The following is a 21880-nucleotide window of genomic DNA, read 5'->3' as shown; positions in this document are numbered from 1 at the left end:
GGGATGGAGGTCAGGGAGGCGAGGGTGGAGACCAAAGCATTAAAATGGCAATCAGGTCATGAAGGGAGATGCTGCACCACTCAGCTCACAGGGCCTGCCCCCAACACCAGTGCTGCAGTGAGGGTGGCTGTGCTGCAGGAACTCACAGGAAGTCCCGTGTGGTGTGGGGGCAGTGAGGACTGTCTTCTCAGCACACCTCAAGTAGGACTTTGGAAACCCCAGCGCCTCCCTGTGTTCGGGCAGCACCCTGCGTTTGCATGCAGTAGCCCTCTGGCCTCCCCACCTGTCCCTGTGCCTGTGGTCCCACACCTCCAAAGGCTTTCCATGGCCCGATACCATGCCACACCTGCCAGCCCTCAATGATCATGGCTCTTCCACCAGTCTCTCCCCACTAGACTGCAAGCTTTCCGAGGGGTGTAATAAGCATGTGTTGAACAAATGACTGAATACATAAGCCACAGGGACTTGCCTGGAATAAGAGTTTCAGGCCTGGATTCCATCCCCTCCTCCTTTCCAGTCCAAAGACACAAAACAAGCCACGAGAAAGCTGACGGCATAGGAAGGTCAGGGAGGCAGAACAGACAGTTCTTACCAATTTCTGCCTTTCGCAGGCAGTGTTCCCATCTTTCCTGAGTACCACGCCCCCCCCCCAAGACAAAGACATTTCGTGTGTGATAAGAACAGATTTTTTGCGTGTTTTATTTCAAGAACATGGAGGAACATCTTATAAATCTTAGAATGCGGGGCACTAAGCCCAATCTAGGGACAGAGCAGTGGGCACCAGAGGAAGAAGGGTTGGGAAATGGCTATGAGTCGTGGCGTGGATCATAGCTATACGAGTTCCCAGAGTTCTGGTCGCTGGGGAGTGCTTCTGTGGAAGTCCTCTGTGGGTTCTGGTTTACTCCAGCAGCAGAGACAAGAGAATCTCCCAACCCATTCCCACTCCGTTCTGAAAACACACTCCACCACGCACACAAGCACTGGCTTTGGCAGCAGTATGCCAAAGTTCAGTTTCTTTTTACCAGCCAGAGGCTGAGAACTCTGCAAATGTAGTGATTCTTTGTGGATACAACAGAGGAAGCATGCACTAATGCACATTATCTAGGTGGCATGCAATCTGAGGAGAGTCAAGCCCTTCTCCTCAAGGCCCCTGGGAAAGACTCCCCCAACACCCACGGAAAAGGGAAGGTTTCTGCCACTGGCCAAGCTCACTGCTAAGCAGATACAGAAAATGAATCATTACCTGAGTCTTGGATTTAGCTTCTCTCTCAAAACCTAACTGACTTTAAAAAACAAAACCAAAAACAATCCTAGGTACAATTACGGTGTTTAGTTTTAGTTTTTTTTTTTTTTTAATTAATTAATTAATTTTTTTTATTGCATTTTAGGTTTTGGGGTACATGTGATGAACATGCAAGACTGTTGCATAGGTACACACATGGCAGTGTGCTTTGCTGCCTTCCGTCCCCTCACCTGTATCTGTCATTTCTCCCCATGCTATCTCTTCCCACCTCCCCACCCCCCCGCCCCTCCCCCATTTCCCCCCAATGGACCCCAGTGTGTAGTGCTCCCCTCCCTGTGTCCATGTGTTCTCATTGTTCAACACCCGCCTATGAGCGAGAATATAAGTTTTAGTTTTTATATATAGATCACCTGGCTTTTCATTACAACTAGTCAGTATGTGAAATGGCCACAATAGAAATATGACAGATGCATCATATAATATTAAAGTTTCCATCACACACCCACACACACACATATATCCCCCAATTAAATGAATGAGAACCAGTTCTGCGTAGGGCCCTCCCAGGTACCCTACACTCCTCTTAGGCTGCCGGACACTAGTGCCTGAGGCTGCCGTCTGTGGCCGTGCATCCTGCTTTGCCCTCCTGCAGAGTGTCCCACACTCTACCCTATCAAAGTCCACTCCCTCTACACTCTGATCCTAAGAAGCGTTTTATTAAGTTATTCCTGTGAACATATAAATAAATGCATTGCTTCTCCTATGGATGCTTACATGTCTAATAAGAGGCTTAAAGGGAAACACTTCACCCAGTTTCTCTAATGTAGAATTTTAAGGACAACAGTAAGTGAATTCTACCTTTTGGGTAAGGAGCTCCTTCTATATCCAACTGACCCCCTTCTGACCATTTCCTTCTTCACTTGTTTCATAAGCTAACTTTGCCCCTAAGGTAAGGCTGAGACGGATCCTGCATCTTTAGAAATCAAGGTTAATTTTCATATAATTATGTGAAAGGGCAAACTCCTTAACCTTCCAATTCACCTGGATCAGAACCAAGCTGGTCTGTGGAGGACAGCCCTTCTTCATCCATTTCTGGTCATCCATTTTTTAACAATGCTCATCATCTCCAGTGTCTGAACCAAAGTAGGAAACGGAATGAGAAAATCGCAAGACATTCTTAAAGAATTCTCTACAGAGGCCCAAAGCTTATATAGTCTAGTATCTTTGAGCACTTAATAATCAGTATCTGTAAAACCTTCCTAAAAATAAAGGCTTTATAGAACTGACTTCTTACACATTGACAAAGACCTCTCTGATTTGGCTCCATCCAAGATAAGAGCCTCTCTGTAAGGGCAAAAGCATGTGTCAAGATAAAAAGTGAAGTGGATCCAATGGGACAGAGACAACCCTTCACAAGCAAGTATCTAAGAGGCCAAGAAATAAATAGGCAAGGGTGTCCCTTGGACATGGCCAATATCACAGGCTCAGGCAGACAGGTTTCTAAACTGATGCTTCTCTAAATTGGTTTTTCTAGAGCCTTCCTAGAACCACCTAGAAGCTTTGTTTAAAAGACACAGATTCCCAGGACCCACTCCACACCTATAAAGCTAAAACCCCAGGTAGGGTTTGGTAACACCTATGTCTAGCCAGCACCTTAGCAGAGTGTCAGGCAAGTTTCAGAAATAATGCTCCAATTGGTTAATAGGCAACTTTTTAAAAGCTTTGTAATCACATAACCTGGAAGTTATAGGGTATGTGGGAAAATGCAGGTTTCATGGACGGAAATTAGAGCTTTCTTAATCTAGTTAAACTTATGGAATATAAACAACATGTAATTAGGAAATTGTTTTAACTAACTTGCAGGGAAAACGCGTTCCCCTGTAGCTTTACCACATATCAACTGGAAGAGCCCATAGCCTCCCTGCCCTAAAGGATTAAGGGCATCCCTGCACAGTGGCTCCCAACAGCTATTAATGGCCCAAATGGAAGTGCCAGGGCTGAGGGCTCTCAGTCTCATCCCAATAGAGGCCAGCGCTAAGTAGCAGGCAGCCAACCTCAAGGCAGATCTCATGGGCCCTCCTGGCATGCAGGGTTCAGCTTTGACAGGTCTCAGCCGCCAGCTGCCTATTCCATAGTCTCTTTCATGGTCCAGTTTATGTGAGGCCTTGCTATTCAAAGTGAGCTCCACGAGAGTAGCAGGGGCAGCATCATGGGAAGAGCTTGTTACAGATGCAGAATCCTAGGCCCCACCCAGCCCTGCTATATCAGAGTCTCTATTGTAACAAGATTCCAGCCAGTTCTTGGGCACAGTCAAGCTTCAGAAGCCCTGCTGAAGGGTAGGAATTTCTACCCACAATTGTGGAGTATCAGCCTCCCGACCCGGGCTCCAGGCTCTCAGAGGCCTTCCTCCCTCACACTGTTTACTCAAGCCTTGTGAGTGCCGGTTTGTTTTGGGGCCAGATCACCATCAGCAGGACCCAGTGAATAGCTGACAACCCAAAGCCCAGTTTTTAGGAAGTTCAAAGGAGGCAGTAAGTTCTGATTGTGTCCCACATTCTCATCTGGCTCTAACATCTGCCTCCCTTCGAGGGCAGGACTACAGACCTCGTGACCATAAATCAGCAGAGACAATCCAAAGTCAAACAATACCATGGAATGCTGGCTCTTTGGTTCCAGCACAATGTTAATGAGGTCGAGGTCACGGGTATGATTAGCTTCCTCAGTATCTTGGCACAGACTCCGACTCTCTGCCCTCCGGCCGCCTGCAAAGGCTGACGCACCCTCAGTTACTAAGAGGACTGGAGGAGAATGACAAGGGGAGGCCTCACAGAGCAGCACCAGTCAGTCAATGACTCCAAGAACTTGAGTGACTGATAGGCTGCATGTATCGAAGAATGACTTGTAGCCCAGAGGGAAGGCTGACAAGACAGATGACCCGGTCAGAATTCAAAACTATCTGGACAGGCTGAACGTGCCAGAACTGAGAAAGCTGAAATGTCACAAGAAGAAATGAAAGTCCCATGATCAAGGTTTCAAAAATCAAATATATGCCGGGCGCGGTGGCTCAAGCCTGTAATCCCAGCACTTTGGGAGGCCGAGGCGGGTGGATCACAAGGTCGAGAGATCGAGACCATCCTGGTCAACATGGTGAAACCCCGTCTCTACTAAAAATACAAAAAATTAGCTGGGCATGGTGGCGCGTGCCTGTAATCCCAGCTACTTAGGAGGCTGAGGCCGGAGAATTGCCTGAACCCAGGAGGCGGAGGTTGCGGTGAGCCGAGATCGCGCCATTGCACTCCAGCCTGGGTAACAAGAGCGAAACTCCGTCTCAAAAAAAAAAAAAAAAAAAAAAAAAAATCAAATATATATGTCTCAAACTAGAGGAAATCTAATTTGATGGCAGTTCTTGTTTAAGTTTTTAAGTGTTGTTGACCAATGTGCATATTAAGAAAGCTAGAATCCTCTTAGGACCAGAAGTCTAGTTCCCAGACCAAAGGAGCAGTGGTCCTTCCATAACACGGCTGGTCAGACTCTCGTAAATGTCCCCCGGGCCACCTGTCCACACAGGTGTATACACAAACTCCCACACCTTCCCACCACCACCACCATTTGGGTTCTTATTATTCAGTATGGCCTCTTAACCCATACCGTCCCTGGCTACAGCTTTTTGTGGCTTTGTAACATAGTGTAAACATTCCACACATCAGGTTAGTTCCCTTTCATGCTGCCCTTTCTTTACGATAGACCTAAGCACAAGCTGGAAAAAAAAATGCATAAATAGACAAGACAACCTAAGCACACCCGCTTACCAAAAGGATTCAGATCAAAAATGACTTTCAGTCACCAGTTTAAGCCGGCACACTATGCTACGTATTACAGCATGAATCCATGCAGAGTCAGTAATTAAGTCGGTAAATTACGAGTTTCCACTGCAGTAGAACCCTGAAAGGCCCACTATAAGAATGAGCAAATGAAAGAGTATCTGTTTAGACATACCTCTGTAGAATGTAGAATCATCTTCTAAGAACAGTTGGCCATTTTTTTTTAAATGTGATTTTATATTGTTTTTAAAGTTGTGAGCCATGTTTTTCTTACGTGTCTATTTAATATACAAATGGTAGTCATTTACAAACACAAAAACACTGCTTACTGGTAAGTTTGTAATTCCCAGACTATCCAGTCTGTTATTTTTAATTCAGAAAATGCGTTCTCTATGGGCAAGAGAAAGTTAATTTTTTAAGAAGTTATTTTGCCCTTAATAAGTATGTGCCATGCACCACTTATCTGAAGATTAAATAAGGCTCCTGTGAATGCAGTTACAGCCTTCCTTAAACAACTGGCTGAATGCCTTAAAACTGGAAAACATGTGAAATTCAGCCCAATTGCAGCCTGCCCCGGGAGAAAGGAAGCTTGAACTCCAGGTGCCCCGACAACACAGCACACTGTGGAAAGAAAGAAAATGCTGAACAATAGAATCAGGAGAGGAAAAAGAGCTCCTCTTAATTTTCCAGGCATGTGGAGAGCTTGTTGCTAAAGAAATATTTAAGATCTCAATGCTGGTTCAGGTTCCACTGAACAGTGAAATTAAAAAAAGAAATCTAAGGCTGGGTGCGGTGGCTCATGCCTGTAATCCCAACACTTTGGGAGGCCCAGGAGGGCAGATCACAGGGTCAGGAGATCGAGACCATCCTGGTTAACATGGTGAAACCCTGTCTCTACTAAAAATACAAAAAATTAGCCAGGCGTGGTGACACGTGCCTATAGTCCCAGCTACTCAGGAAGCTGAGGCAAGAGAATCCCTTGAACCCGGGAGGCAGAGGTTGCAGTGGGCCGAGATTGCGCTATTGCACTCCACTCTGGGCGAGAGTGAGAGTCCACCTCAAAAACAAAAGAAAAGAAATCTAACATGAAGTAAGTAACAGCATTTACTTCAGTATTTCTTATCAATCAGGTTTATTTCAGTATTCTTATCAATACAACAGAAACACCTCTCAAATCACACGTAAAATGTTCATGAGAACATACCAAACATACCCACTGTAAGGGGTGGGGTCTTCCCTATCATTCAGAAGAAGCTGCTCCATTCTGGATTTGGGTCACAGCACCCAGTCCTAGTTACACTCCTGCAGCCTTCCAGTATTTATAACTATATCAACAATGAGTAGGAACGTCAGTTCTGTTTAAAGACAGAAACTAACTTAAGATGCACCATGATGTAAAGGGATGTACGATGTTGTGACCAAAACCACTGACACAGTTTTGTACAAAAACCAAAATCATTCCCTAGCTCTTTAGTTCTGATTTTTAAAGTAACATGCTACTTATAGAAAATGTGAGAAACAGAAAAATAAAGAAAAAAAATTAGTTACCCATAACCCCACTAGTCTAAGATAACCAGTTAAAATTTTAAGTCTCTGTCCTTCCAACCCTGTTAAGCAGGCAAGGATGAGATGAGGTGTTATTACACAAACTAACAATGATTAATCATCCCCACTGGACTTATCCTAAATCCACAGCAGCAAGAAGAGTAATGGTTGTGTGCAAATCAAATAGCCTGACTGCAATTCAACAAGCATTCACTGGAGCCTACTTGACACACTCTCATTTATGCCACAAATGAATGAAATGCAAATGAACACCAATAGCCTTTGGGGCCATTTGGCATCCTCAAAACAAAAAATGTAGATAAATCTCACCCTGGTGGACATGAAAACAAGAGTTAGTTCTCCAAGTGGACATAAAAACAAGAGTTAGTTCTCCTAGTGCGGAAAATAGGAGAGCCTGGTGACCTTCTCTAAGGTAGGGAAGGAAATGTTTCAGAGGAAGGGTGCGCAGAGCAGGTGATGAAGACCTGGGAACCGTTCCGCTGCACATGTGTGCAGCTGCCCATCAGCAATGCATGGGTTCCTGGGAATCTGTGTGCTTTTAGGACCAGAGAGATTCAGCCCACAAAGGAAATGTTCTTAGTCCCACAAACAGGGAGAGCTTTAAAACTGTCAGAACACCCTGGTTTCATACATCAACCTGAGCTACTAATCGTCCACCTATTGCCCTTGTGCAAAGACCAGACAACCTGGTTACATCTAGTTGAACCATGCCCTGTGCTTAAGGCACAAGGAAATAATTGTTTCTACTGCTGATGTCACATCAGTAGGTATTCAACACTGTTCATTATTAACCCAATGAAATATTCTTCATTCGAATACTATAACTGGGTACAGATTTCCTCGCTTATTTTTTTTAATGTAAAGAGTTGTAGAAGTTAGTTTGACTGACCTTCAAAAGTTCACCCCCAAGCAAATACCATGGAAGTCTTATTTAAGTTTGACAAAAATATTTTTAAAATAGTCTCCATAAAACCACTTAATCAAAACCACTAAATCAAAGTCAGAACAAACCCAGGAGAAAAATCAAAATACACTGAGGTTCTCCTTTCTGGAGCTACCAAGTCTCAAAGTCAAAGTTGGGTGTTTCTCTTGACCTAGCTGGTAACATTAAAGTTTAGGAAAACATGCAGATAACACACCTCTTTAACCGTATTCAATATTCTGCAGATATACACAAAACTAGTTTACATTCTCAGCAAGTTCATCTCACGTTTTCAGAAATATATTTATATTTAACAAAATGTATAGTATACACACATATACACATAAGCTCAAGCTGCTATAAGAAAATACTGGGTAGCTTAAACAACAAACGTTTATTTCTCACAGTTCTGAAGGCTGGGAAGTTCAAGATGAAGGTGTCAAGAGATTTCCTGATGAGGGCTCTCTTCCTGGCTTGCAGACAGCCACCTGTTCAATGCATCCTCACACACTGGAGAGTGAGCTTTGCTCTGCTCTTCCTCTCCTCATAATGACACTGCTACTATGGAGGTCCCACCCTCAGTACCTCATCTAAGCCTAATTACCTCCTAAAGGTCCTACCTCCAAATATCATCACATAGGGGGTTAGGGATTCAACATATACATGTTTTTTTTGGGGGGGGGACTCAAATATTCAGTCCTTAATACACACGTGTCATATCAATTTTATCAGTTACACATCCTAGCTATCAAACACGTTCACAAACATTCCACGTACAATCCTCTTAACTATCTCAGTTTAAAATAACAACAAGCAGAACTCACCACGTCTGCAAAATAACATGAGTACAAGCCTGGTCATTTGAGGCCAAGGTCAAGGGCCTGATGGGCAATCAAGCCAGTCAGGCCTGGTAAAGAATGAAAGATAAAATTTTACAAGGACACAAATTACTCTCACATCTAGCATCAGTCAGTTAATCTCCACAAACCAGGCAAGAGAGGGAGCCCTCCCTACAAACACCTGCCACTACCATAAAAAGAACACCCTCTATCATCTCTAGCTCCAGGCCTCTCCTCCTGTCTAAGTCCAACTTTTTGCTGGACATCTCGTCTTGGAAGCCTCATAGTTGAGTTTTGGATTCAATTGAACTCATTACTCCTTGCCACCTCTCTCCAAATTGAGGTTCCCTAAACTGTTTACTTCAATGAAAGTTGCCATGACCCGTAACAGTCAAAGTGTGCTCTCTCTCCTAGCAGACCACCCCAGAAGATGAACAGGAAATGGGGTCAATACCTGTAGGCCTCTCCTCTCTCTGCCACCCGGTCCTGCCAGGATCCTGCACTCCTGTACTAACCTCCCTGCCCTCCTTGTTACCTAGCCTACCTTGCGGCCACGGAGCTATTTCTAAAGCACAATATGATCACAACATTCACCTGCTACAAATGCTCCACCCTTCGCACAGCTTTCCAGATGGAGTATAGACTCCCTTAGCTCAGTGCCCGAGACCCCAAAGCCTCAGGTACTTCCCAGCACAACCTTGACTCTAGGCCAACTGCTGTCAGCGCCCTGGCTGCACCATACCTTTCCGAGCCTTCGAGACTCCAAACTTACATATTATTTCATCACGTATTCCCGCAATTTTTTTTTTTTTTTTTTTTTTTGGTTTGAGACGGAGTTTCGCTCTTGTTACCCAGGCTGGAGTGCAATGGCACGATCTTGGCTCACCACAACCCCCGCCTCCTGGGTTCAGGCAATTCTCCTGCCTCAGCCTCCTGAGTAGCTAGGATTACGGGCACGCACCACCATGACCAGCTAATTTTTTTTTGTATTTTTAGTAGAGACGGGGTTTCACCATGTTGACCAGGATGGTCTCGATCTCTTGACCTCGTGATCCACCCGCCTCGGCCTCCCAAAGTGCTGGGAGTACAGGCTTGAGTCACCGCGCCCGGCCCGCAATTTTTAAAGTAATGAAAAAAAAAGACAAAACAAAATCTTGAAGATGCATGACGAACCAAGTATTGACTCTTCCTTCCTCTTTCAGCCACATCTTCTACAGCAAGAGAGAATCAAGTATTTCAAATGCCAGGACACCATCTGGCTTTTTTAAGTTGATCAGATCCTAACTTTGACTCCTTCTTTGCCTTTCTAAGGCTATGTCTCACATGCAGGAAAAATTGCTGTTTTTCTTTTTTTGTGGGTTTTGAGATTGCATTTTATTTTTTAAATGTATTTACTGTAAGTTCTGGGGTACATGTGCAGATCATGCAGGTCTGTAACATAGGTATACATGTACCATGGTGGTGGTTTGCTGCATCCATCAACCTGCCATCTATGTTAGGCATTTCTCCTAATTCTATCCCTCTCCAATCCCTCTACCCCTGCTACTCCTCCTCTAGCCCCACCCCCCAGACCCCTGTGTGTGATGTTCCCCTCCCTGTGTCCCTGTGTTCTCATTGTTCGACATCCACTTATGAGTGAGAACTTTAAAAAAGATTATATTTACTTAGAAGCATTAAGTCAACAAAACAGTCACAACTTTTTTTTTTTTTTTTTTTTTTTTTTGCAATTACTGAGTGGTATTCAGTTAGCAGAACATTCGTATAAGCTGCATCAGAGACAACTGAAGATGAAAAAAGTATCAACCCTATATGTTAACTAATTTGTGCTGTGCACCAATGAGAGCCTGCTTTACATTTCCATGCCAGTTTACAAGCCTCATACCGTATCAGGAAAGGTTGGTAGGTATTGAAAATATCACCAGGTCTGGGCGTGGTGGCTCATGCCTGTAATCTCAGCACTTTGGGAGGCTGGGGCGGGCGGATCCCTTGAGGTCAGGAGTTTGAGATCAGCCTGGCCAACATGGTAAAAACCCAACTCTAGTAAAAATAAAAAAAATTAGCTAGGCATGGTGGCGGGCGCCTGTAGTCCCATGTGGGAGAGATTGCTTGAACCCAGGAAGAGGCTGCAATGAGCTGAGATCGTGCCTTTGCACTTCAGCCTGGGTGACAGAGGGAGATTTTGTCTTAAAGAAAAGAAAAAAAAGACCACACACCAGAACAGGGCTATCTAAAGATATACTTGGTAGTGTGTTAACTATATAAAAAAAGACAAAGTACAGTTTAAAAGCAAATCTTATACAGTCTTCCATTTCAATTTCTTTCTTGAAGTGAGTTGTATACATGGGGTTTAATTGCTTTACAGACAAGAAAAAAAAAAAAAAAACTGTGCTAGAACCAATTTATTCATCATCATCTTCATCTTCCTCCTCTTCCTTCTTTTTCTTTTTTCAGACTTGACAACTCCCATTTTTGCTGCATCAGGCTTTCCTTTAGCTCAGTATGCAGCAATATCCTCTTCATATTTTTTCCTGCAGCTTCACAGCCTTCTTTTGATAAGGCTGCCTATCATCTGCGGCAGCACCCTTCCACATCTCTCCCAATTTCTTCCAATGGATAGGGCAGGATGTTCTCCTCTGATTTTTGGGCAACACTCAGAACAGAACAAGAAAAAGGCCACAGGAGGCCTCTTGGGTGCACTGGGATCTTCGAACTTTTTTTTAGTCTCCCATTTAGGAGGGATATAGGTTTTCATTTCTCTTTCGTAACGGGCCTTGTCCACCTTGGCCATGTCTTCAAATTTCCATTTCTCTTTAGCAGTCATGGTCTTGCACTTCTCTGAGCACTTCTTAGAAAACTCTAAGGAGCTGACTGAGCATCCGGGTGCTTCTTTCTGTGCTCCTCCCAACAAGTGTGCACAAAGAATGCATATCACATTTTGCCTCTCGGCTTCCTTGGCTCTCCTTTGCCCATGTTTACTTCATTCCTTCTCAGCAAACCACAGAGTCGCCCAGTGCCCGTCTGGCTCTCACTTGCCCCAGCGCTGTCTCTGTGGAGCTCAGTGCACTGCAAAATGTTTGTTTTGCACATGCAAAACAATTTGTTTCATTGGCCATTGGTTGTGCTAAAACTGAGTACTTTCATAAAGTACAGAAAGAAATAGGCCTCTCTTTCTCCCTCATCCCTCTGGAAGACCCACAGAACTAGCTGTCCCCTGCCACCACCCCCAGCCCCAGCCAGATTACTTCAGAGCGAAAGGCAAGGACACCCAACATGCTGCTTTCGAGTACAGCTCTTTGGAGTCAAAAAGGGGGCTTCCAGGGTCTATGGCAGTCCTTTGAAAACAGAGGTGTGTGAGTTTTGTTTTTTTCTTCTGCTAAAATGTATACTTTGTGAGAGGAGAGGCCTTCTCTTGGTTCTTGCTGTGCTACCAGAGCCCAGAATAGAGCATGGCCCAGGGGGAGAGGCTCCCTAGGCATTTGCTGAATGACTGGATGAATGAAGGAACAGGCATTCTCTGTCAGTTAGAAGGAATAATGTATAGCATAGTTCCTCTTCTCAAAAAGTACTACTGTGTTAAGAATGTCTTTTGTTCACTTTTCTCTTGGGTACAATCTTAGCAAAAACTGGGAAGTGCATCATTATCCCCAAGATATATAAAAACTTTTTGGAGTAAATTCTAGAGATTAGCTATTTGTGTCTTGTGTGTATCTAAGAGCAGTAAGCATTGTGTAAAATGTTGCTTTTTAGAGTCCCCGGAGAGGCACTTATCATGTTCATGACTATAGTTTTCTTTCTACCTCAAATAAAATGTGGATATTCACTTTGGTGGGACCTAATACCTCAACCTGCCATTGTAATGGGACATGAAGCCTGGAATTGCAAGCCACACCTGGGGTCCATCTCTAGACCCGAACAGAGCCTGCATGACACACTCCCTGAAAATGGAAGCTTAGAAAAGGCTAACCAGAATGAGCCAAAAGAACACAGCTTGCAAGTTCCAGAAAGATCAGTGTTTCTGAGCGTAGCCTGGCAGGGGATGGGTCCAGCCTCAACTCAGAGCCACTCACTCTAAAATCAGGTATCTCTGCATTCTGGCTGTTTAACAGACACTACTTTTTCCTAGGGATTTGGAATATCTGATAATCATCAGTAACACCTTCTGAGAACTTAGTGTGAGGAACCATCCTAAGTCCTGTACAAGAGCAATCAGATAATCTTCAAGGTGATTATCTGAGCTGAATTCTCATCATCATCATTTTATAGACACAGAAACAGATAAATTAAATAACATGTCCAAGGTTTGGATCCATTTGGGAGCCCAACAGCCCAAATCTGGGTCTCCTATATTTGGGTCTACTACTTTATCAATTCTTTGCAATAAAGAAGCTGAGAAGCTGTACACAATTTTCATTAAAAAGAAATAGGTAATTTTGGCTGGGCACGGTAGCTCACAGCAGTAATCCCAGCACTTTGGGAGGCCTAGGCAGGTAGATCACGAAGTCAGGAGATGGAGACCAGCCTGGCTAACATGAAAAACCCTGTCTCTACTAAAAATACAAAAATTAGTCGGGCGTGGTGGCAAGCCCCTAAAATCCCAGCTACTCAAGGGGCTGAGGCAGGAGGATAGCTTGAGCCTGGGAGGTGGAGGTTGCAGTGAGCCGAGATCGGATCGTGCCATAGCACTCCAGCTTGGGTGACAAGAGCAAGACACAGTCTAGGCCGGGCGCGGTGGCTCAAGCCTGTAATCCCAGCACTTTGGGAGGCTGAGGCGGGTGGATCACGAGGTTGAGAGATCGAGACCATACATGGTGAAACCCCGTCTCTACTAAAAATACAAAAAATTAGCTGGGCATGGTGGCACATGCCTGTAATCCCAGCTACTCAGGAGGCTGAGGCAGGAGAATTGCTTGAATCCAGGAGGCGGAGGTTGCGGTGAGCCGAGATCGCGCCATTGCACTCCAGCCTGGGTAACAAGAGCGAAACTCCGTCTCAAAAAAAAAAAAAAAAAAAAAAAAAAAAAAGACACAGTCTCAAAAAATAAAAATAAAAAAAAGAAAGAAAAAGAAATATGTAGTTTTTTAATATATTGTTTTTCTGTCTTCTCTAACTATGGACTTTTCCCCCCTCCCCTGCCCAAACACTGGGTGCCATGAATACTGAGCCCATCAACATGGGTAAACAGCATACATTACTTCTTCCATAAGGCACTGCTTTGCCCTCATCTACCAATATCCTTCTTCCTTCCTATAGACAAATTCACATTTCATGACTCAGATTATATTCAAGAATGTTCATTTGCAGTGTAATTATTCTTCCTAATTAGGCTGCTCTGAAGACAAATGACTGCCCCTCCCCTCCCCCCTCTTCTACACACAATGTCTTTTTCCTGGTATAAAATGTTTGCTGCACCCTTTACAAACCACAAGAAGCCACACAGTCTGCTCTTCATGTGACCACTTAGAGAAAAATACTATTAAAAGGCAGTGTTTTATCTGGTATTACTTCAAAATCAGAATCAGATTTCTAACACAGATCAATAAGCTTATCACAGTATAACAGCAAAAAGAAATGAGAATCTTGGATTTCATTTCTCTTTCCTATCTCAAAAACATTTCCTCTTCCCGAACATGTGTTCTCTATCTCTTAAATTTAAAAAGGAGTAGTTTCTAAAAAAGAAACAGTAGGAAAGAATCAGGAATACCAGCAAAAGTCTACATCAAGTAAGTTAGTATCCGATGCTCTTTTAAACCTGCCAGGAGTGGAGCTCTCTGGCCACAGGGTAAGACAAAAGCAATGTGCAGGTTAGAAACGTCCCTTCAAGCTCAGTTATCATGTTTACCTCTCTGGCGCGAGCCTCTAACAGCTCTGTCTCGACGGAATCTTTCCTCCCTCGGCTACAGCACACACTTTCCATAGTGGCCGCGTTGCGATTTCAAAAAGTTCTCTTTTCCGCGTAGGTCACCCTCAGATGGTAACCTACATGCACAAACACACTCACACAATCACAGCAGAGAAAATCGGACATACAGGAAGTGGCCCTGGCAAGGGCGAGGACAGCGGGTGGAGATAGGACTTTGTCTTTACTCTGGTCTTACTCCCACTGAAACAGCACATGGACTTTCATGGAACTCATGACCATCCTGAAATAACAGAAAAAGTTGAACGGGACTGAAGAAAATCCTTTCTTTTCTGAGTTCGAAGAACACTGGGCCGCTGAATTTGGAAAAGAAAAGAAAAAAAAATGTGCCTAAAAACATCCAGAAACACATGTAGTGTCTCCCCAGTCCTTCACCCATCCTGTGGGCTCAAACTACCCATCCCAGACGCAGTCTTCCCCACTCCACGCCCACCTCCTCCAGCCCGCACCCCAAATCACGGCGCTGCCCACAAAAATGCAGTCCAGATTTGAGAAGCAGCTGACGTCTGTGGCCGGCGTGACCCACACGCCACGGACCAGGGACAGCGGGGGCGACCACGGGGCGGCCCCGAGGGCGCGGTGCCAGGCACGCCCGAGCCCGGCACCGAGCTGCGCCCGGGACCCGCGCGCCGCCGTCCGAAGCCAGCCGGCGGCGGCAGGAGAGCAGAGCTCACGCCGGCTTCCCGAGGAGACGCTGCTCCGGGCACAACTTTGTCCACTTCTGCGGCCGCCGGCGGCGCTGAGCAGCAGCTGTTCCCTTCCCATTCCCAGCGCTCAACGCCCATCCCGCAGCACCTCCAACCGCTCCTAGGGCACCGAGGCGAAGTTCCCGCGCCAGCCGCGGCGCACGCACCCGGGCTCGGCCGGCCGCGACGGCTCCCCTTGCGCCCCTGCGGGGCGCCCACCTGGCCGGGCCCACCGGCTCTCCCCTCCCGCAGCGCGCGCGGGCCCGACGCCTGCCACTCACCCGGCCCCGGTCGGCGTCTCCGGCTCCGAGCCCGCAGCCTTCCCCAAGCCGGGCTTTCCGAGACGCCTCCTCGCAGCCACCTCGCTCTTGCCCCCGCTGGCCGCGCCAGAAAGGAGCAGGCGGGAGGAGGCGGCGGGAGCGGGAGGCGACGCAGGGGAGGGGAAAGGGTCCGCGGCACGCGGGAGGAGGCGGCGAGGCAAGAGAGCGCCAAGCTCCGCGGCCGCCGGGGCTAGCACTCGGGGAGAGGGAGGAGGAGGAGGGGCGGGGGCAGCGAGAGAAAGAGGCGGCCGAGCTGCCCAGCCCAGGCCCCGGCCCCGCGCCGCTGCCCAGTCACCATCGCCGCCTCCGTCCCGCGAGCGGGCCGGGCGTCCGGGGGGAGGGGTCGGGCTCGGGGCTCCCGGCGCGGCGCGCGGGGCGGGACGGGGGCGGCAGGCGGGCGGACCAGGCCCGGCCTCCGGATGGGAGTGTCCTGCGGGCCGGGAGGGAGTCGGCGACAGGGGATCCCCGAGAGGGGGCGCGGGGGCCTGGGAGCCGGTCCCAGCCCGCCGGGCGGCGGCGGCGTCTCCTGGGGTCCTGTGAGGTTTCTCCGGGCCGCACGGGGAAGTTCCCGGGGCAGCTGCGAGCAACCCTGCCGGGAGCGCCGGAGGCGAAGAGCGGCGCTGACGGAGCCCGGGGCGAGAGGCCGGGCTGCTGCGGCGGAGAGCGGGCCCTGGGGCGCGCGGAGCAGTTCCCCAGACCCGGGCCGGAGCGGGAGGAACCGCCGTCTGGTGGCCCCCGCCGTCTGGTGGCCCCGGAGCGTCCGAAACAGGAGAGGGGCCAAAAGGCGACGGGACTCCCATCCTGGCCGCCCTCTCTCGTAGAGGGGGCTCCGGGCATTAGATTCCGTGCCCTCTGAATATTTAGGTGTGGAAACTCAATTCCAACAAAGAATATTCCTAATAGAATGCTTGGGGTCCTCAGCTTGCTCCGCACTCAAAATACGGTTTCGGGATGAATTTCGGAACAGACTGAAAAGGCCTTGTCAAAAGAGGGGATGCTCTAACTCCCCACCCCCGCCGCCAGGGCTGGGAGCAAAGAACAGTGTTCAGTGGCCACAGTATTGTTTGTGATTGAAGCTTTAGGACGTGGCACCTCCCCAGGCAAACCCATCTTGTATTTTTTTTCCCCCAGTCAAATGCTCCGGTTCTCAGCTTCTCAGCCCCTTATATGGGACATCTCTATCCACCAGTCGCCCAGATTCAGATTAGCAGTCAATTTTGGGCCCCACTCCTCCACTCCCGGTAGCCACTCCCATTAGTTCTTCATTTTTAACGTTTTTCCAGTTGCCCTGTTCTTTCAAGCCCACTGCCACCGTTCTGGTTTTCCCTGTCTGGGACTGGATGGCGTCAGAGGCCTCCTACCAGCTCTCTGCTGGGTCCCCGTCTACGCTGGCATCCATATACGCAGGCCTACAGGTGAATGGCTCCAGAACAACCCTTGGGCAGGCCACTTCCTGTTCTAGAAGCTTTCTGACGCACGTTGCCAGAGAACGTTCTGAATTCCTTAAAAACTCACCAGTGCAAAACCACACAACGACTGCACCTCCATACGAACTCCTCAGAGCCTGGTACTCTCTTTAGGTGGGGATCCTCCCATCCCCCGGAGAAGGATCCGTGCCTGTATCCACATGGGAGTTGCTGATGCTCTTCCCAGAGCTGGAATGCTCTTTCCTCTTTTCCCACAGCCAAATCTCACTTATCTTCATTGAAAATGAAGTTTGCAGTACCACGTTTCTGCTATAAAAGGATGTATGTGCTCTTCCCATTTTGTGAAATCACACACTAGAAATAACAGGGCTTGTGGAGAAAACGGGGTTAGAAACCACTCAAAATCTATGTAACACTGTAACCAGAGCACTAACAAAAACTGCGACCATTCCAAAAACATACGAGCAGAGATAATGAGCTGCGTTAAATTCCTAATAAACACTATAGTAAATACGAATATAAGACTTTACTTTTATGAAACGATGAAGGTAGCTGTTGAAGGGGAGTTGTTTGAAGCTGCTGACTTAAGATAAACACAAATGTACAAATAAGAGAACCCTCTGCTGCCCCACAAACCCTTCCAAGATAGAGGTCAAGGCCAAATCAATCCAAGAGAGAGAATGTAGAGTGAATGGGCCTACAGCATCCTGTGTTCTCCGTAACTAGATGCACTCTGCTGTGTTTTGCAGCTGCATTTACTCGGTGATGCAGAAATATTAAAGTGCTGGGAAACCTTGCATATGAACCAACACAACTCCACCCATTTTACTAATATCCTTGCCCTACATATTATCAACCATGGATGAGTTAGTTTGTATGCACACTCTCATTACAGAAACACCCTTGGTAACAGAGTAGACTGTACTTAATTCTATGTTTAAAAAGTAGACTATAGGCCAGGTGCGGTGGCTCATGACTGTAATCCCAGCACCTTGGAAGGCCGAGGCAGGTGGATCACCTGAAGTCAGGAGTTCAAGACCAGCCTGGCCGATATGGTGAAACCCTGTCTCTACCAAAATTACAAAAATTAGCTGGGCATAGTGGCAGGCACCTGTTGTCCCAGCTATTCAGGAGGCTGAGGCAGGAGGATTGCTTGAACCCAGGAGGTGGAGGTTGCAGTGAGCCTAGATCACGCCACTGCACTCCAGCCTGGGCAACAAAGCAAGACTCTGTCTCAAAACGAAAAAGTAGATTATACTTCATCCCACACATCTACTGAGCAGTTAGCACTTACCATATGCCAGAGACTGTTCCAGATGCTGGGGATACATCAGTGAACAAAAAAGAAATGCAAAAATGTCTGCCCTCCTGGGCTGTAGAGACTTGAACACACATCACCAGATGGTTTGTATTATTCGGTGATATATGTTTCATATGTGTGTAGCTTGAATTGATGCATGTATATTTTAATCTCTTTGAAGACTAGGGTTGAGCCTTGCTTAAAGCTTTGTATCTTCCCCAATGTCTGACACAGTAGTAAATTACTATTGGGACATGTAAATTAGGGCATTGATAGCCATTTAATACTCTGTGTTATTGAATTCACAGGCCAACTATCTGTAAAATATAAAACTAATTTTTTCTCAGAACCATGTTTGTGGCTTTTGGGGCAAAAATCAAAACAAGTATCCCCAGATGGGATAACTTGGGTCTAAAGAGCAGATAAATCACACTTAAAAGGAAGCAAGACGTTAGGGATGGCAAAGTAGGGAAGAATAGAGAAAGAGACAGCGGCTAAAAAGCGTAGCTGATGAAGAAAGTACCTTCTAAGTTCTGTGGAAAGAAAGAGAACAGCAGGAACTTTGGGATATCATGAATCCTTCTTCAGCCAAATTTTCGAGAAGCATTCTTCACTACAAGGCATAAGCAAGGAGGAAATTATAAGAAATTAAAGGGTGTCTGCACAGTTTGGTCAAATGACAAGGAGGCCTTGGAAGAAGATTATTGAGCCCGTTGGAAAGGTCATATGGTGAAATTACAGTGGTGGCTGGCTAAAATGTATGGTATTGAACTTACTTGCCTATGCAAATCACTCTATCCTTTGAATGTCTGAACATTGTACTCCACCTAGAGTACCTTGTTTCGACATGGCTAGCTATTTTTCATGTGTGAACACTTTGCATCCTATTTTTTCTGAGTACGGATCTGCTTGGAGTTAAATAAAATATGCAATCATAACAGGAAAGCACTGATATATTTTCATGATTGTCAGCATACTGAATATTGATTAACTTTAAATTTGCCTATTCATTTTCGTAAAACCCTACTTCCCAAATCCACCACTCCCTACTTTATGAGATTGATATTTTGATATTTCCTTTTCCTTTTCTTTCCTTTTTTTTTTTTTTTTTTTTTTTTTGAGACAGAGTCTTGCTCTGTTGTCCTGGCTGGAATGCAGTGGTACAATCTCTGCCTCCCAGGTTCAAGTGATTCTCCTGCCTCAACCCCCCCTGGTAGCTGGAATTACAGGCACACACCACCACACACAGCTAATTTTTGTATTTTTAGTAGAGACGGGGTTTTAGCATGTTGGCCAGGCTGGTCTCGAATGCCTGACCTCAAGTGATTCACCCATCTAAGCCTCCCAAAGTACTGGGATTACAGATGTGAGCCACCACACCCAGCCTGATATTTACTAAAACTGCAAATGATCATAGAATTTCAGTGCCAGGTGCAAACTTAGAATTCAATGCCTTTTGAAGATCACATAAAATACTAGACAATTTAAGCTGAGAGTCTCTTTAAGGAAACTAGCAGATTGCAGTTCCCCCACACAAGGTCTTAAGAAAAGTCACTGAACTTAAACATGATCATTCTGTTTTTGTTCTATGGATGTAATTATACAAATAAGCCATCTGAAATTCTAAGAATCCATTTTTCTCTACAAATAGGGGTTGAAAAAGGTAATTTTGAGCACAAACACTTGCAGAGCTTTACTGATTAAAATCAGTAGTTTGACCTGTATAAGACAGAAGCCACCTTTTTGGCCATAGAAATGGCCTGGCCAAAGTCTCCAGTGGACTTAGAAATGTCATATATTTATTTCTGCTTCCAGCTGGCAGTTTTTAAGTTGGTGACAAAAATGAAGCCTGTAGATATAAAAGAAATTTATCTATTTTTATTGAAATCTCATTATATCAAGGTGCTTGGCTGTCTCTTGCATGAAGGTAACAAATTATCTCCAACTAAGAGCAAGGATTACAGGTGCAAATAGGGATGAAGGAGGTTCTAGTATCAAGTAACAGAGAGAGCAATAGCACTAAATCAGACACAAGGGCCATGGGATCCCAATAAGGAAAATCTCTGTGATTTATAGAAAAGACTCCTTTTTCCCTCACAGATCTGTTAAAGGATCTGAAGCGTCCACATTCCAATCTGGACAAAGAAAAACATGGCTCTCAAAATACTCGCTGTGGCTAAGGCATAAAAGAAATAAACACACAGAACTTTGGGCACTTGTGTTCTTCCTGGAAAAACTGAAGACTCCTGGCAACTTTTATGTTCCACTTACAGTCTCTACCTCCTGGCCTTCCTTTCTTCTATACATGAAGTAGTAGCTTTAACTTGCCCACTGACTTCTCCTTAAAAAATAGTCTGCTTTCCTGCCTCTAGTTCCAAAACTAGACTCCATGTGACTGTGACAAATTTCAACCTAAGAAGGTACTCTGTTCATTTCCTCCTATTATGTCACCACTACCATAAACAAATCCCCTGGCCCTCATCCATTTAAGCTTATCCTTGAAATGAGGTGGAAATTTCCATATGATGAGAATTTTTTACTGCAATATTACTTTATAAGTTGTATGCAAATTCTGCAACATTCTTAAATGCTCAATAACATGTAACTGACAAATTCAATTAAATGAATCTTATTCATTCAGAATCTTCACCTACAGACATTTTCCTGGATTACAAAGCTTTCTCAGAAGAGGTATAAAGTACAATGAATCTAGGGGGATTAGCTGTCTTACGGTGTTCGTGACAGGCATAAAACCACCCAGGGAAATCATGCTATGACCCTTTTTAACAATAATGCTGTGCATTTGGTCTGTGAGTTGGGCTTTCAAGAGCTTTATCTTTTCTATTATGAATTATATGCAGCTCTCAAAACCTCTAAGAGGCAAGGTTTTACTATTACCCTCCTCACTGGTACCTACAATGAAATTCGGAAAATATTCACTCAGCATGATTCAGTAGCAATGCTTAAATTGAGAACTTGGAGAAACCATTGCTATTTTTTGCATTATGAAGAGGATGCTTGTCCCTAACCTGGCCCAGACCAAAAAACAAATTTCCAATCTAAAAACCTGCCTGCAAGAAATTTTTTTTTTTTTTTTAACTTTCTTCCAGTCCCTTTCCTGGAAACAAGAAGCACAAAAATGTCTGTCTCTAAAACTAGCAATTGCTGGTTTGGGCATTCTATTTTCACTTAATGCTAGAGTTAGAAGATATATTATTTTCTATTGATAATAAAAATATTGGGTATCATTGATTATAGTATGTATTCTACATACTTCTAAATGGATCCGAGGAACTGTGTATTAGAAATAACAGAAGGTGGTAAGAGACTCTTGCCAAGGTCCTGGCTTACCACAGTCAAGCATTAAATTTCGTTCTGAGCTTCCCAGAGCCAAGGCAAGAATGACATATAATTAATGATATAGTTCTCATGGTCTGGTAAAGGAATCATAGTTGTTCTTCAAGTCAGGCAAATATTTTCCTGGCACAAACTTCCAAAAGGAATTGATATGGGCTTTACATAAGAGACACTGGACAATCTAAACATGTAGGTGTTTAAAAACACCAAACAATCTAAACTTCATTCAGAGAAAGTAACAGACTTTGCCTCACAGAGACAGTCAATGTGGAAATTAACAAGAGAAGAGAGAATGCTCTAGACTATGTTTCTGCCATGGCTGAAACTGCACTATCTAAACTAAACTTCCACCCAAACTCTGGAACACAGAGGGTACCTGAAGTCAGCAGATCACCTGAGGTCAGCAGTTCAAGACCAGCCTGGCCACCATGGTGAAACCCCATCTGTACTAAAAATTCAAAAATTAGCCAGGCGTGATGGTG

General features: G+C 45.4%; 1 protein-coding gene and 1 pseudogene across 2 annotated transcripts in view; both read right to left on the bottom strand.

Annotated features, from left to right (window-relative positions):
- The window catches only part of LHFPL2 (LHFPL tetraspan subfamily member 2), a 149452-nt gene extending 133799 nt beyond the window's left edge, over nucleotides 1–15653 (bottom strand). Inside the window, exon 1 of one of the 2 annotated variants that reach the window (XM_039460410.2) lies at nucleotides 15276–15653. The gene's annotated coding sequence lies outside the window, so the exon portion shown is untranslated. Of the gene's footprint in view, nucleotides 1–14230; nucleotides 14839–15275 lie in introns of those variants that run through there. The other variant, XM_074384426.1, reaches the window with a different exon arrangement.
- Nucleotides 1559–13373, bottom strand: LOC141581016 (high mobility group protein B1 pseudogene; annotated as a pseudogene).
- Nucleotides 15654–21880: the final 6227 nt, after the last annotated feature.

Source organism: Saimiri boliviensis, chromosome 1, assembly GCF_048565385.1.
Source record: "Saimiri boliviensis isolate mSaiBol1 chromosome 1, mSaiBol1.pri, whole genome shotgun sequence".
In the NCBI taxonomy this organism is placed as follows: domain Eukaryota; kingdom Metazoa; phylum Chordata; class Mammalia; order Primates; family Cebidae; genus Saimiri; species Saimiri boliviensis.
This window is presented reverse-complemented; position numbering and strand designations above follow the sequence as displayed.